A 17,500-nucleotide genomic window follows, 5' to 3' on the forward strand; every position below is an offset into this window, starting at 1 on the left:
AGAGAGAGAGAGAGAGAGAGAGAGAGAGAGAGAGAGAGAGAGACAAGTATACCGTGTATGTACGTAAGTACTACTTACTATATCATGCGCGATGAAGTGCGTGGCCTGTATAGGCAAGAACATCAGCTTGATGTGCGAGGTTAGTGCGACTTGCTATATCGTGCTCGAATAGCCCTTAAGAATAATCGAGATAGCCAGTGAAAACTGCAAACGAGGCTCTAACGTTTCAAACAATACTAACAAAGGTTCGAGATATCGGCGAGAATAGTAATAAAAAGGAAAAAGAAAAAGAGAAAGAGGTAAAAAATGAGAATAAAAAGAAAAAAAAAAAAAAAAAAAAAAAAAAAAAGAAAAAAGAAGAATGAAAGAGTATAATAATCGAAGAGCCGATCGATTTTTATTCGTTCGTTCTTTTTTTTCTTCTGCTTGTTTTTTTTTCTTTTTTCTTTTTTTTTTTTTTTTTTTTTTTCCTATCTCAACGAACTTCGACACGCTCGTCCCTAATTCGAGGCGAATAATCATCGAATGGAATTATTCGAAAATTGTATGGATTCCTGTTTGTTTCTACTGTTTTCTTTTTTTTTTTTTACTTTCTTTTTCTTTTTTTTTTATATCTCTACGAACTTAGATACGCTCGTATCTAAAGTTCGAAATAAATAATTCAATCGAAGGAAAATCATTCGAACGAAGTGTTCGTACATAACGATTTTTCTTCTTTTTCGAAGGCGTTAGATGAAAGAATGAATTGATGGGATGGAGAGTGGAGGGGGGGGAGGGGGGGGGGGGGGAAAGGGATTTTGTTTCTATTGTTTCTTTAAGGAAAAAAGATAACAGGCATACATCAAACGAAAAATATGGAAATAAATAGTGAAATTCTCCAGATTTTCTACGTAGCGATCCGTTTACAGCATCCGCGACAGGCCGGAAGGCCGCATTGTGCGAACGTGGTAGCCCATAAACCACGTTATTCGGCTGCTTGGCGGATCTCAAGTTATTCGTATGTTAATATATTTCCATGTTTGGCACATCTCCAACCAGATTGGCCTCGATACCGATATCGTTGCGCAACCAACGTATAGTACGTATATATTTCGATACGATGGACGATTGAATTTTGAATTAATCAATCGATTAAATTGCCGCGATTTCGATATTGCAAGGAAATAACGTTAAGCGTGACGTTCCGATCGATTTTCTTTTTTTCTATGATCTAAGTTAATAGTAAGAAAAAAAGAAAAAAAAAAAAAAAGAAAAATAAAAAAAAAAAATAAATAAATAAAAAGAAAAAAGAAAGAAGAAGAAGAAATGTCTACATTTTCAAAATCATTGATTCTCTCGGTGAATTAAGGAAATCGAGCGATTTACGAGAAACGATATTTGATATTGCTTCGTTACGTCAACGAGTACCTAAAACTTCTTTATCTTCGTCTTTCATTCGAGTACCAAGAAATGCACAAGGACTGCAATATTAGGTTCAATATTTGTTTCGATCTCGAAAAAGGGATTACGTAACCATTCAGGATATTGAGGACGATTTTCCGAGCATCTTTGAATTCTTGTCTATTTCCTTCTCTCCCCACACCCCTCACCCCCCCTCTCTCTCTCTCTCTCTCTCTCTGTCTATTATTGTGCTAATGCATCAATAGGAGTCCTACGTGTACTTCTGCATATTACTCTTTGGAACGATATGATCGATTCGATAATACATATGATCGAGAAAATTATCGATATAATATTAAAATTGAATAATAAATTTTCCAATGTCGATTCATGATTATTTTCATTAAATATGAAATAAATTTGTATCTTTGAGGAAAAAAAAAAAAGGAAGGACAGGGATAATCTCATTGAAACGAAGTCAACCATGCAGTAAGACTTTCAGTAAATTTCCAACTTCTTATCTGTCACCGAACGAAATCTTATTACGCGAAAAGTACTTTGCAAAGTTACCTTCTTCGTTGGGGAATATGTCGACTCGTTTAGTGGTAGTTCACGAACGACAACTGAGGTAAAAACTTGATCAAAGTTCTTTTAATATTATCCGTGAAATTTCTATGTGGAAAACGAGCGACGGAAACAATTTAACGCTTCTTTTTTTTGTTTTTTGTTTTTTTTTACTGGTTTCGATTTTCTTTTTTTTTTTTTTTTTGCAATCCATCGAATTGTCTCGAAAACGTGAAAAATTTGAAAAAAGAAAAAAAGGGAAAGAAGAACATTAATATTCCATTGAAAGCGAAGAATTATTTGAAAAATAAATAACAACGATAACAACAACAAGAACAACGTAACGAGAAGGAAAGTCGATCGAATTTGTCGATTGTTATTATCGAGGTTACATGCATATGCAGTAGGCTGATTGAATTCATTTATGAAAAAAAAACAAAAAAAAAGAACAAAAAAAAAATAAAAAAAGAACAAAAAAAACATCAATAACTATGTTGGAATAAATCTGTGTACATTTTACTGATTTACAATTATCTACAAATATATATATATATATGTATACATATATATACATATATATATATATATATATATATATATATATATATATATATATGTTTCCACGGAACGATAAATGTAATGAGGTATGCGAGACAATTCAACAAGGGAATCGTGCTTTCGAATTAAACGTTGTTATCTATTATAAACGATAATTTCGTAGAAACTAAGGACTATAAAGTACAGAGAGGAACAAAGAGAGAAAGAGAGAGAGAGAGAGATCGGATACAAGCTTTATACTTGAACCAGTGTAATGACCAATTAGTTTGGTATATTACGAACACTCGTCGAGAGAAAGAGACAGAAGAAAGAGAGAGAAAGAGAGTGTGTGCCCTTTTCCACTAAATTAACTTTCATTGGTATAAGCTCGATCGTAATTAAGTATCGTCGTAAAATGGCAATAATATTTCTTTCATGTTCCATCGTTACGAAGTCTGCATTTGTCGCGTCGAAAACGTCGATTCAGGTGTTTACTATAGAACATTTTATCGCAGGAACCCCTGCGAACGCTCATTGTCGTCCCAGTTGGAAACTTTCCAAGATATATTTTTTAGTGTCCCAGACAGAAAATTTACAACGAATTCCTGGTCTAATGTATGAGCGTTAAATAAAACGCCAAGCGTTTCCCGCTTTCCGTTGGATTCCTATTTCGTTGGTCTCGGCGATTAATCAAGTCAAATAAAATAGTTTGTATTTCACGTTAAAACAAAATGAAACAATATAATTTCATACGATTTCGATATTTACCGAAGAAAATTGTCATTCGAAATTACAATCAAAGAGAAATAAAAACGAAAAGATACGTTTTAAGAAGGAAAAGAGGAAGAAGTAGAGAAAGAAAGAAGAATATGAAGTTTTGCCTGGACTAAGACAAATAAAAGGGATTTAGTGACATTAAATAATAGCACCCGCGTATCATTCCTTTTCTAAAAGACTTTTGAGATACGACGAATGGGTGAGCTAAAAAGTAAGCCCCGTAACCAACTAAGAATGGAAACTAAAAGTAACGTTTCCTTGTGAAAAATAAGAAAAAAATAAGGGAATAGAGAAGAGAGATAACGAAAGAAAGAAAGAAAGAAAGAAAGAAAGAAAGAAAGAAAGGGAAATCCAGGTCGGAGAAATTCGTCCTGACGACAAGACGACGGCGACGTTTGCTTCCGACGTATGTCTCGAAAGTTATGCGCGTGGAAGGAAGCACAACGGCAGGAGTTTGTTTCTTGTCTCTTTAGTAACAGTACTAATATATAGTAGTAGTAATAGTAGAAGTAGTAGCAGCAGCAGCAGCAGCAGCAATAGCAGCAGCAGTGGCAGCAACAGCAACAGCAACAGCAGCAGCAGCGATTCCAAGTAATATAAACTCGAACGCGCAGGATTAGCGATCCTTTTGGGCTGCGCGAACACTCCCACCCTTTTGCCACCACGCCCGGTTCTCTCTCTCTTGTTTCTCTATGGCCTCGCTTCTTTCGTCACTGGGGATAATCCAACAGCCGATGTCTCCTCGATCGTACTGACCTACATCAACGAGACAACTCCTCCTACCTCCTACATACACTCACACACATACACATTCTCTTTATCACTCTTTCTCTTTCTACAAAACCACCGGCCAGAATTGTAAAACCGACGTGTCGTTTCTTCTATCTGACTTTTTGCTTTCCGTTTTATCTCTCTCTCTTTCTCTCTCTCTCTCTCTCTCTCTTTTTCTTGAGAAATGACACCTCTAACCAATTTAATACTCGTCTTCCATCTTTCTCTTCAATCGTTCTTCCTTTCTCTTTTCATCTCTCAACAGAACGATTTCTCATAATTTAATGCTTTCAACGAAATATCTCTCCGGTTGGTGAAGATATATATATATATATATATATATATATCTACCTTTCTCCTTTCGTGGCAAAGTTATATTTCTTTTAAAACTCGAACGAGATCTATATTCCGATCTATGTTCTCAGGCTTTATGAATTCTCTTGGTAACCATCTTCTTTTAGAAATTCGCTAAAAATGTTCGTCTTAAGATTGAATACGTGACGGTTATGGAATTAACGAATATAATTTGCGACGAGATAATCGCATTAAATGAAAATACAAGATTACGAGACCCTTAGTTCAATCATATTTTTTTTCCATTTACGGATGTATCCTGCGTATCGAATTTTAATATGTTTAAAGTGGCCTGCCCGTTTAAATCTCTTTTGTTATCAGAACTTTCATTTGGATGGTCAAACGATACGAAAGAACTTTTCATAATATTACATTTAAGCTTAACCAACGTAACAATGTCGAAAATTGTCGAAATTAAAAGGTACAATGGCGTAAAATAAAAAAAAATAAATAAATAAAATAAAATAAAATAGAAATAAAAAATAAAAAAAAAATAAAGAGAGAGAGAGAGAGAGAGAGAGAAGGAAAATGTCTACCAACAAACTTGATCTTCTAACTATTAACAAATTTTACCGACGTCCACGAAGATGAGTCGAGAATACTGGAAATATTCAGGGGACACAATTTACTCGAACGACTCATGTCATATCCCCTTGGAGAAGAGGCATTAGTTCGAAAATGTTTCGCGTCGTCCCGGGCGAGTTAACTAAGCCGTACCATAATCAACCTCTGCAATTTTGGATTATTTAAACTATGAATAACAAAGCCGAGTTGAATGTCATTGTCTCTCTCTCCCTCTCTCTCTCTCTCTCGCATAAAAGATAGTTGAAAACGAAGAGAGAGAGAGAGAGAGAGAGAGAGAGAGAGAGAGTGAGCTTACTATTCGCTTTATCTTTCTCCTACCTCCAAAACCTACCCCCCACCACCACCAACAACCTCTTCCCCGATCCGCCACCTCCCCATCGCCTCTTCTCGCTTTCGCATAGACTAAAATTTAATTACTCTGGGCGGGCACTCGCCGAAACTCCACTTCACCGTGTAATAATTTCGTCGGAAGCCAAGGGTGATGTTGAAAACGGGAAGGATCCGTTGAGAAGGATCCCTGATAGTTCCTCTCTGATTCCCCTAACTTTGCTTAGATTTCATCGGGTATAACGATACCTTAATGTCTTTCCTCGCAAATCACAAATTATTTCGAACTGTTGTCTTATTGTATTTTATTATTTTATCATTTGAAAACGTAACTCGTCGACAACGAAAATCCCTATATTCTATGAATTTTCAAATTACGTATATCGGACAACGAGATAAGTAATATTTGCGATACAACATTCTTTTTTATACCGGTTTAATTTTCATGATAAAAATGATATATGAATAATATATGAGATAATATTATAAATATATTCGATGTGTTAAATTAAATACAGGATTGCGTAGGTAATATTGGATTTGGTTAGCCGCAAATGCGTGTTCTATCTCTCTCTCTCTCTCTCTCTCTCTCTCTCCCCCCCTCCCTCCCTCCCCCCCCCTCTCTCTCTCTCTCTCTGTCTCTATCCATTTGTTTTTCCCTGAATATACATGGAAGTTACTTTGTGACGTTTGCGAGACCTCTGATGTCCCTTGATGTATCTTAATTGATACTCTCTGCAGAGATATTCACATATATACAATGATTACTCGTGAGCTTTCTAATAATATAGCTTTACGGTTACGACCCGTTACTATTGCGGTGCTTAAACAAGAAGGATGATATATGAACGACGTTCATAAATTTGACTGAATATATAATATGTATACACGCGTACAAAGAGAGATAGAGAGAGAGAGGGAGAGGGAGAGAGAGAGAGAGGGAGAGATAGAGGTAGAGGTAGAAAGAGACAGAAATGGACATTATTTCTAAAAAAAATTCGAAATAACGGCGTATAGTAAAAACTCTTTTATATGTTCACATCGATGTTTATATTACCGTATAATTCAATTCACGTTCGTGCGGTCATGGAACTCACCAACAAGTTTTATACCTCTTCGATAAATTCCAATTGATTTTCTCTTATTTTTCTCTCTCTCACACTTACAGATACACACACATACACACACATATATATATATATATATATTATATATAATATATATATATACATATACAGAGATTCGCAGGTATACAGAAATCGAGTGTTTTCCACTCCCGTAGAGAGGTAAAGTTTTCAGCTCCTGTACCAGCGAGTCGAACCGAGAACCGTTTCGAAATTTATTTCTTCCTAGTCGAACACGTCGCGACGAGGGTATGAAAAAAAAAAAAAAAAAAAAAAAAAAAAAAAAAGAAAAAAAAAAGAAGAAAAGAATAAAAAAAAAGGGAAGTGAAATTACGAGCGATCGAGTTTTCACGATTTTCCAATAATTTCCATATCGCTGCGGAACGGTATTAATCGAATTTCGAATATTATCCACATACGAATATTATGTGTTAGCGCGTGTTGTTACGTCGAATGCTTTTTAAAAAGTACACATAATATTTTAATAATTTGTACTTGCACGTATTGTGCCTATTTATATGCGCTTACGTGTATATAAGACCGTGTGAATACTTACGATATTTACTTTTATTTATGATAAAACTTCCATTATGTCGATAAATAACATTCGAGTACTTTAAGTTAGTAAAAGAAAACTTTTAAAAGTCAGAAAGAGAGATGCATCGTCGTAAGACATTTTTGTTACGACTAAACATAAGAAAAAGAGAGAGAGAGAGAGAGAGAGAGAGAGAGAGAGAGAGAATACGTTCGGGCACAATTATTCCATTAACGCTATCGGAATATGAGATTTCGAACAAGGCCGCTCATATTTCCGACGATAAAGGATCCGCACTTGCGGAATCAGCGAATATCGATCGCTGACCCTCATCACTCAGCATCTCTCGTCTCTCTCTCTCTCTCTCTCTCTCTCTCTCTCTCTCTCTCTCTCTTACCTTCCACTCGCAATTAATGCGTACTCGAGAATCGGTGATGCCGGAAGAACAGATTTACGTCATATGGAGAGAAGGATATACAATAGAAGATGGAAGATCATTTGATATATGTTAAATATCAAACGTCAAACATTTTATCATTATATATTTACGAATCATCTCAACAATTTCCAATAGCCATACAATTTTTAATCAATATTATATTAAATAGATAAATATGTATATACATATAGATACTTTCAAGAATATGCTATCTATTATAGACAAGAATTCCCAATTGGATTCGTTTAACGCGTTTTATCGCGTTCTTCCTTAATTAATTCTCTCTCTCTCTCTCTCTCTCTCTCTCTTTCTCTCTTGTTCTTTCTCACTCTGTCACTCTCCCTCCCTCTCTTTTTCTCTCTATTTCTCATTGTCTGTCTCTCTCTCTCTCTCTCTCGCTCTTACTCCCTTTTCACAGCAGTTCTTTTTTTCACAGCTCATAACGATAACGTGAAAATCATTTTCCATCCTGCCGTTATAAATTCTCACTTTTCTTAACACACGTACGGTTACATATTATTACTACTACTGCTACTATTACTACTACAAAAAAAAAAGAAAGAAAAACTATGTACAAAACGGAATACGCAATGTTGGTTCTTTGAACTAGACGCGGTAGGTGGTACTTTTCCACGACGCCTGCAAATCCCTTGCGAATTTACTGAACAACTCCCACAAGAGAGAAAGCGCGCACAAAAAAGATATATATATATATATATATATATATATATATATATATATAGAGAGAGAGAGAGAGAGAGAGAGAGAGAGTGAGAGAGAGAAAGAGTACGAGATCGTCGTTTTCGGTCGAACGTTTTCAGCCTCGGGGGTTAATGAGCCCGCACGATATAAAGTCCAGGTGGTTAATAATATCTCTGGAGAGTGTGCACCAAGCGTCGAGGACTATTCAAAGCGTATACCTAGCCACGTGAAGAGAAAGAGAGAAAGAGAGAAAGAGAGGAAGAGAGAGAGAGAGAGAGAGAGAGAGAGAGAGAGAGAGAGAGAGAGAGGGAAATTACTTTTCCAGAGAGAACGTTAGTATCGTCGACGAGAATTCGTTATTCGTTTTTTGTGCTTACGAAAAATTTTTCTTCTCTGTGAAAAAAAAAAAAGAAAAAAGAAAAAAAAATTCACGAGTCTCCATGCTTGTTATTATTATTGTTATTATTATTATTATTATTATTATTATTATTATTATTATTATTATTATTATTATTATTTTTATTATTATTTTTATATTTATTGCTACTATCATTTTTTGTTTCAACTCATATTTTCTCCCTCCTGGAGATATAACGAAATTATTACGGAAATTATTTCTGTCGGAATAAAAATTGTAATATTAAAAATTCTAATATTAAAAAAAAATAATATATATATAAAATATAAGAATTATAATATTATATAGTATCTTTCTTTTTTTTCTTATAAAAATGCATACATACGGGTTTAACAAACGAACGAATGTTTACACGTACTCGGTACTCACGTTACAAGACAAATAAGTAGTACGATAACGTTTGTTGCAATATAGAGTAACAGAGAAAGGTTGCTTCGACGTTCACGAGACATGTATCCTAGCTGATGCGTGTAGCCAAATTCTATCCCCTCCTGTTGTGTTTACAGAGCGAGTCGAAACAAAAATAAAACTTTCTTTTTCCTACAAAGCTTTGTATTCTCTTTCTCTCTCTTTCCCTTTCTCTCTCTCTCTCTCTCTCTCTCTCTCTCTCTTCTCTCTTTTTTTCCCTCGAAAGAGAGGAAATGATAGGGATGGAAAATAAGAAAGAAAAGGAAAGAAACTAATGGCAAATACTTGCTCGAACACGAGAAGAAACTCATGGCAGCGTGTCGCGACTTTTTTAAATTGCTTTCCTAAGTAAACAATGGCAGGAAGAAAATAAAAGAGAAAGAGGGGGGGAGAGAGAGAGAGAAAAGGAAGATAGAGATAGGAAGATAAAGATTCTTCTTGCCGATAAATTTTAATTGTTAGAGAAATTAAGTAACTAATACAAATTTATGTTAATTATTCCTTACACGCAGGGAACACGTTTGTTCTTTTCATTTCTTTTTTTATCACACCGACGCATAATTTCTTCTTTTCCCCTTCTTTTCTCCTCCTCTTCTCTTTTTTCTATATATATATATATATATATATATACATCTTGTTAAGATCATATGTATCGCTAGCAATTCACCGACGCCGTTTTGTTTTACGCGCCAACTACAAAATTTTTCTGCAGCTGGTGCGAGATAATATACGTATCGATGGTTAAATACATACGTGTACTATTCTCTACCTATCGATTATCGATCTTCACACGCGCCGTTGGAAAACATTTGTTCGATTCTACTAAAGCTTACAACCATCACCTCAGCGTCCCTTTCTACCTTTTTCTTCATCATCTTTTTGATTCTTTTTTTCTTCTTCCTTTTCTTCTTTTTTTTTTCTAAATATTTTTCGAAAAAATATATTGAAAGGGGTGGTGTTTTGATAAGAAAAAGAAAATATATATATATATATATACATATACATGAAGAACTAGCTGGTAGTGATATCACTCTCAAAACTCGTATGTACATCCCTTTTTCCTTGCTTTTCTTACTGCAAGAACACCTTTTCCGTTTGCCTGACGTTTTCACGTCGCTGCGTTTCACCATTCTTCTAAAGCGCGAACGTCAATAAATAAAAAGAAAAAGGTTTGCAAAGAAAAATCTTTGCTTTCGAAAAATCTGAAAAAAAAAAAAATAAAAGAATTCTAATCTAAAGCATGATAAAGGATGAAAGGAAAAAATTTTTATAAGAACGGAAAATACAATGGGGGAACATTTTTATAAAACAACGCTCGAACGTAATTTCTCTCTCTTTCTATAGAATTTATCTTACCGAGATATTATTTCCTAAATGGATGGAGTGGGGGAATTATTATTAATTAAGACAAGAAAAAAAGAAAAGAAGAGAAAAGAAGAAAAAAAAAAGGAGATAAGGGAAAGGATATATTTTTTTTTTCTGTAAAATTTCAATCTAAAAATTCTATAGTTCTCAAAAGAAATTACGAACGTAATTCTACATAAACTCGTCTAAAGTCGCGACGCTTAATTCACTTTCTATTCTGTTTGTTTTTTTTCTTTTTTTTTCTTTTTTTTCTTTCTTTCTTTCTCTTTCTCTTTTCCATTTTTCCGTTTCTTATTCGCCAAGTAGTAAGGTGGATAACGAGCGGCGAACTTAATTAAAGCATAGCGCGTGCGTGTAGCTTAACGTTAATGAGATTCTCGAAAGAGAAACGACTCGCTCGGTTAAATCGTTCATCGTCATCCTCTCTCTTTTACGATTTACTTTTTGATCGAGATCGACTGATTTATGAGACTCCACTGGGAGCCTCTGATCTTTCACTTATATTACGTTCGTCGTCGTTAATTCAAAAAAAAAAAAAAAAAAAGAAAAAAAAAAATATGAATATATAAATACAAAAAGTAAAACAAAAATAAATAAAAAGATACTTGCGGCATTGATTATAATTAAAAAGAAAAAAGAAGGAAAAAAAAAGAAGAGAACAAGTAGAAGAGGTAAATTAATGATCATCGAAATGAATGGCAAAACTTTCTCTCTCTCTCTCTCTCTCTCTCTCTCTCTCACTCTCTCTTTCTCTTTTTTTCTCTTTCTTTTTCTCACTCTACGAAATCTTCCCGATCTACGATTCGAAACTTAAGCTGGAAACTCTGGACACGCCACTCGGAATACTAATTCCAAGATTTTTATCTCGAACGAATTTATGGAACGTCACGGCCGCCCAGGCAGGATTCTCGTGGAACACGAAAATCGGAAGACGTTTATCCTCCTTTCCTACGAAAGTTCCTTTTTTTTTTTTTTTTTTTTAATTTTTATTTATTTATTTATTATTATTATTTTTTTTTTTTTCTAAATTCTCTCTCGAATCTCGGAGTCGTATACATCGTGTAATACATTCGAAATGTTAAATTGCGTTCGAAACATTTTATCGGAACGTATGTAAATAAGTATACGATGCCAAATGGAACGATAAATAAATATTTGTTTTGATTAAACAGACAATATTAATAGTTAATTAATGAACAGCGAGTATTGCTTTAAATGTTTTATAATTGTTCTTTTCTTTTTCTTTTTTTTTTTTTTTCTTTTTATTACTTTCTCTTTTCCTTTCAATTTTTAAGATTCATCTATCTAACGAAACTAATATCACTTTATCTACTTTAAGTAAGTGATCCATTTAACGTTCATTCGACATTAATAGCACGATCCGTCAAAACTTTATATACCACAATGCTTCTCTTATTTAACATCCATTAGGTCGAAAAATTTTCATCATAAAATCGATGAAACTGGATTTTCCGTAAAATGATTTTACGGAAAGTGCGAAATCAGTTCGCCGAGGAAATTTTGGTTAGCATCCATCAAGTAAAACACTTCCGCTTCCTTCGACCAAGGTAAACAGGGATTTCCGGATCCATATCAAACCGCACTAATGATACAGGCATGCGGAAGCTCACTCGTTTCATTGGAGCTTATGCACATTAGCTACTCTTCCTCTCTTCCTCTTTCTCCCTCCCATCCTCTCTCCCTCTCCCCACATAAGTATATGTATCTTCTCATTTTCACACACACAAACTTTATATATATATATATATATATATATATATATATATAAGTTTCTACATACGACTATAGTCATTTACACATAGCACTAGTACAAATCGAGATTCTCGGCATTCCTAAATTGGAGGTCAACTTGGATTAGATTAGATTAGTGTTCTATCTAGGTGATGTTAGCGGAGTAAAAGTAGGCTAATCCGATAGACAGAAATTTATTGTATCTACTGTTTGAAATAAAGTGAAAGAGAGAAAGAATAAGAAAGAGAGAAAAAGAGAAGGAAAAAGAGAAATGTTGAAAAACGAGAGACACCGACGATATGGAACTTTGTTCCTTAGGAACCTCACGTGGGAAATGAAGCACTTAAGAGAAATCCGTAATTAATTGGATCTTGGAAAAATCTCTGAAACTATACACACAGAGGGTCACGGTATAGAAGAATAAAAAGAAAAATCAGATATACGATGATTAATTTCTACGACATGAGAAGATCACGATCTCGGTTCATTTTTATTGGGATGATATTTTATATGGGAAATGAAGAAAGAAAAAGGAAAAAAAAAAAAAAATAAATTTTTGAGAAGAAGAAAAAAGAAAAAGAAATTCTCATGTGTATTCGACATATATACATACATATGTACATACGTACATACATACGTACATACATAAGTACATACATACGTACATATATAAGCGTAACTCTCAGCTAAATTCATTCAGGCAGAATACCGCGAGGTAACTTCACCAGCCAGCAGAGTACTCTGGTAACGGTCAGAGTGAATGCTACGTTTTAATTAAACGCCATTGTGATTCCAATCCCTATTTCGGGAAAGCCTTTCGTCGGTACACACGATCCACCTCGTTGGCGATAGGTTAAACTTATCAATATTCTATCTCTCTGATTTTTATTTATTTTTATATCGAATGTCCCAGATAGGGAATACGTTTTTAACCACAGAATTAAATGTTTTAAGGCTAAATATGAAATTTTATCTTCGTTAAAATGGCTTCCACGTTTCCCGACGTATAAAAGATTTTTTTTTTTTTTTTTTTTTTTTTTTTTTTTATATTTCTTCTATTTCATATTTTTTTCCCCTCTTTCTTCTCTTTTTTTCCTTCTCTCTCTGTCTCTCTTTCTTTTTTTTTTTTTTGTGGATCGAACGAATATTCTCCATATATTGTTCTCAAATTAATTAATTCGACATGATCGTAATTATTTATTTGAAGAAAAACAAACAAACAAATAAACAAACAAACGATCTAAATTTTTGTTGATCGAACGATTTTCTATATATCATTCTCGAATGAATTATTTTGACACAATCGTTATTTATTAACACGAATTATTTATTAAAAAAGAAAAGGATTTGACATAAATGAAAAGAATAAGAAGAAGAAGGAGAAAAAGAAGAAGATGGGGAAGAAGAAGGAAAAATAAATCAAAGGAAATTTCAAATACCTAGACTCAACTCGTTTGGACAACGTGCCCGACGATAAAACTCGTCTATTCGCAAAGTTCTACACTTATCCAAAATCCGGCTGCATTTAATGGCACAGTTTTATTGTCGGTTTTAGCTTTATGACTTTTCTAGGAAATCCTTTAATAGTCAGCGTTTCTCCAAATTTCCATTCGCGAACTAACGTCAAATGATTTTCTCCGATTGTATCCGGTGATATTTTTCAACGAGTGACACACGTAGAAACGTAATTGTCGTCTATTTCCCATATTCGAAATTCCCTTCGAAAATTTTATCATTGGTGGTATCGTGTTATAGAGAGAGAGAGAGAAAAGAAAAGAAAAAAAGAGAGTAAAAAAAAAACAGAAAAAAAAGAGAAAAAAGAGAGAGAGAGAGAGAGAGAAGACAAAAAGAAAAATAAAGAGAGAGAGAAAGAGAGAGAGAAAGAGAGAGAGAGAGAGATAGAGGAAAAAAGAATGAGTGTGTGCGCGCTCGCGCTTATGTACACATACCAAACAAACAAACAAAAATTCACGTCGACGTTCGTTCGGGCCTTTTAATTCAAGGACGGTTAACGTTTCGCTTTGTTCGTTTCGCGCGTTGACGGTATCTGCGCGAGGGGGATGAAATATACATTCGGGAGGAATGTACCCTTAGTCGATGCACACATATTTCTCTTATAAATCAAAAGCATTTCATAGGAAGGTTTTAAGGAGGATGGAGAAGGATGATCGCGGGGTTAGAGATGGTTGGGGTATTAAAAGGGATGAATCTATGGGCCAGTTTCAGGAAGATGCTGGAATTGGACGATGTTCTCTTCTCGATATGAATACGTAATGCTCGTTTACTTGGTCGCCTGTTCTGAAATATAGATTTATAGGGACGAATGCATATATATGTGTGTATGTGTATATATATATATATATATATATATATATATATATACATATCTAGGACTAGAACGGCCAGCTAATGGTCGATTCTAGCTGTACTGTGATAGCGCTAATAACCGAAAGCTCCGGATAGGTACTTTGCACGATGCTAAAGGCATCTCTCTCTCTCTCTCACTCTCTTTCTCTCTCTCTTTCTCTCTCTCTCTCTCTCTCTCTCTCTCTGTACTTTGGATAATATATTATAGCTTGGTAAATACGTTTCCTGTAAGCTAGCATCTACTACGCCAGCTAAATTTCCATCCTGGATTAATAACGATATCGATAGCCCTAAAGCATGCCGTGGATTAGACGTTAATCCGATCGGTTTGCTGAAATCAATATAAATTTATCCACTCCGATGATTCTCTAAGTATCTTTATTTTTAAATCTTATCAATTTTAAATGTACGTAAAAAATTGAAAAAAGATAGTTAGAGATAAATAGATAGATAGATAGATAAAGAGAGAGAGAGAGAGAGAGAGAAATTTATCGATAGTACGAGTTATAGGAGGAAAAAAGAGAAAGGAAAGAAGAAAAAAAAAAAAAAAAAGAAGTATTCGGAAACAGTGATGAACGATAGTCACGGAAATTTTGCTCGAAGCATCTCACCGGTTATTTAAACTTCGTCGATCTCGACTCTTTAATGAAGATCGAAGTCGACATGGTTAATGGCCGCGATAGACGACGGCAAGTAAACCGTCTCTTGGTTATACAAGTAAGCATAGGCTAGAGGTAAGGTAGGGAAAGAAAGGAGAGAGGAAGGGGAAGAGAGTGAGAGAGAGAGAGAGAGAGAGAGAGAGAGAGAGAGAGGAAGAGGCAAGGGATGCTACGATGAGATTCATTATAATTTCCGTCAGCTGTCACCCATCCGGCCCGAAACCTCGACTCATCTTTATAGAATTTTGATAACGTCACTGACTTCCAACTGATTCCATTATAACACGATTATTCGATTATTATTCAATTTTCCTAACAAACCCATCCTAACGTTATAATAAATTTTATATTCCAACGTATACGGGACAGACGAACAATTTAAACGTTTCAAAATGAACATTTTCGAATTGTCGATATTTAAACTGTTAACGATTTCAAAAGAATATATTTTTACGCGACTCTTGTCTCTCTAACACAGAAGATATAAAATTTTGCGGTATTAAATCTCACGGTCTCACCTCGAGTTCGTTAGTTTGCCTCTTTTTCTCTCTTTCTCTCTGTCTCTTTCTCCTTTTGTCCATGTTTGTGTCTGTGTAATGTGTGTATATATATATATATGTGTGTGTGTGTGTGTGGAGATCGTTCGTTCGTGTGTAGATACGATAAAACTAAAAATTTATAACTCGTTTGAAATATCGAAGACAGACGATGCAGAGCCTTGGCGCCAAGTGTTTTCATGGATTATACATTTCCAATAGTCTACGTGTTCTTTTTTTAGAAAAATACATATTCGAGCGAAAATATTAGAACGACCAATTGTCGATCGTAATTATATATTTCCCTTTCTTTTTCTTTTTTTTTTTTTTTGTGTGTGTTTCTTCTTCCATTGATATTTCACCAAAAAGGTAAATTATTATTTTTAATATTATGCTCGTTTATTGTTATTTATTATATGTTTAATAATAAATAAAAAATAAAAGAAAAGAAAAGGTAATCCTCATTATATATTCGTTTAAATTCGTTTCGTTGAGATTCCATTTAATGAGAGATTGATCGTCGTGGAAGAACGATACATTCTTGATCTCTCTCTCTCTCTCTCTCTCTCTTTGTTTTTTTCTTTCTCTCTTTTTTTTTCTACCTATTCAAGCCATATCGTTCCGTTGCAATCGATATAATATTGTCCCCGAGGCGGACGGTCTCGTATGGAACATAACGGCGCCGCTAACGATTCGACCAAACGAGGACTTTTTTTGTTAACTGTTCGATGCCTGCTCAACCGCCTATTCGTACGATCGAGAAACCTCGAACAAAAATCGTCGGATTATTTTAACTGTCTCTTCTATGTGTCATCCTTTTATATATATATATATATATATATATATATATATATCATGATCATTCGAAAGATTCTTTTCAATCTGTTATATTCCTTTTTCTAATAAAATCGAAAAGATTATAAATACAGGCATATTATATATACATATATATTTACAATGCATATGTATATATATATATATATATATATATATATATATATAAAAGAAAAACAAAAAAATAAGAACAAAAAAAATCCTAATGCATTTCAAATAAACTATGTAATATAGGTATGCAGTTCGATAAAACAAAAAAAAAAGAAAAAAAAAAAAAAATACATTTTCCATTTTGATAAAAGGAGCAATCCGATGTTACGCGAAAAAGGAAGCGTTATTTACCTGTCGATACCGCGTACGCTTCTATAACCATACTTGAAATATTTCGTTAAAATGGATTTAAGGAAATGCAAGCTTGGCCTTTCTACGATATTTCAAATTCGTTCGGGGAAAAGGATATATCTACGAGGCTCTTGAGATAAATAAAAATTGAAGCATCACTTTCGGATAGAAATTTTCGAAGGATCGATTTTCGAAGATATACATTATATAAATATATGTACATAAGTGTATAAAGATTTTTAAGTAAAAGATGAAAGATATTTCGTGGTTGAAATTTTATGAGGATTCATCCTCTCTTTTATTAGAAAATCAAAAAAAAAAAAAAAAAACGATAAACGTGTTAATACTAAACGTGAAAACCAATGAAAGCTGTAAACGACTTAACGGTGATTCGCTTTTCCTTTTTTTCTTTTTCTTTTTCTTTTTTTTTTTCTTTTTTTTTTTTTTGTATTTTTTTTGACAACATTCTGTCAGAAATCCGAGTGCCGATCACGACAAACGTTGAGTGGATTTCTATGTAACTTCTCCAAAGGCCCACCTCCGGAGGGTCTATCGTTTTGACCATCCTCGCTTCTATCTCTTTATCTCTTTCTCTTTGTCTATCAGAGTAATAGCTTTCGTTCGAACCCTTTACTCATTCATCAAACACTATACGTTTACCTCTATATCTAAAGTTAGTAAGTAAGTAAGTAAGTAAGTAAGTAAGTAAGTACTCGTTCGTTCG

The 17,500-nt window shown here is 34.1% G+C and overlaps 1 protein-coding gene and 1 long non-coding RNA gene across 8 annotated transcripts in view; one reads left to right on the forward strand and one right to left on the reverse strand.

The window, feature by feature from the left end:
• LOC124951626 (acetylcholine receptor subunit alpha-like) overlaps nucleotides 1-17,500 on the forward strand; it is a 128,276-nt gene that overhangs the window by 19,041 nt on the left and 91,735 nt on the right. The gene's annotated exons all lie outside the window — the stretch shown is intronic.
• Nucleotides 16,652-17,500, reverse strand: part of LOC124951634 — a 13,981-nt gene continuing 13,132 nt past the window's right edge. The window contains exon 4 of the long non-coding RNA XR_007101658.1: nucleotides 16,652-17,500. This exon is cut by the window's right edge and continues 1,000 nt beyond it. This is a non-coding gene — a long non-coding RNA (uncharacterized LOC124951634).

The sequence above is a fragment of the Vespa velutina genome, chromosome 9 (genome assembly GCF_912470025.1).
Source record: "Vespa velutina chromosome 9, iVesVel2.1, whole genome shotgun sequence".
NCBI lineage: Eukaryota > Metazoa > Arthropoda > Insecta > Hymenoptera > Vespidae > Vespa > Vespa velutina.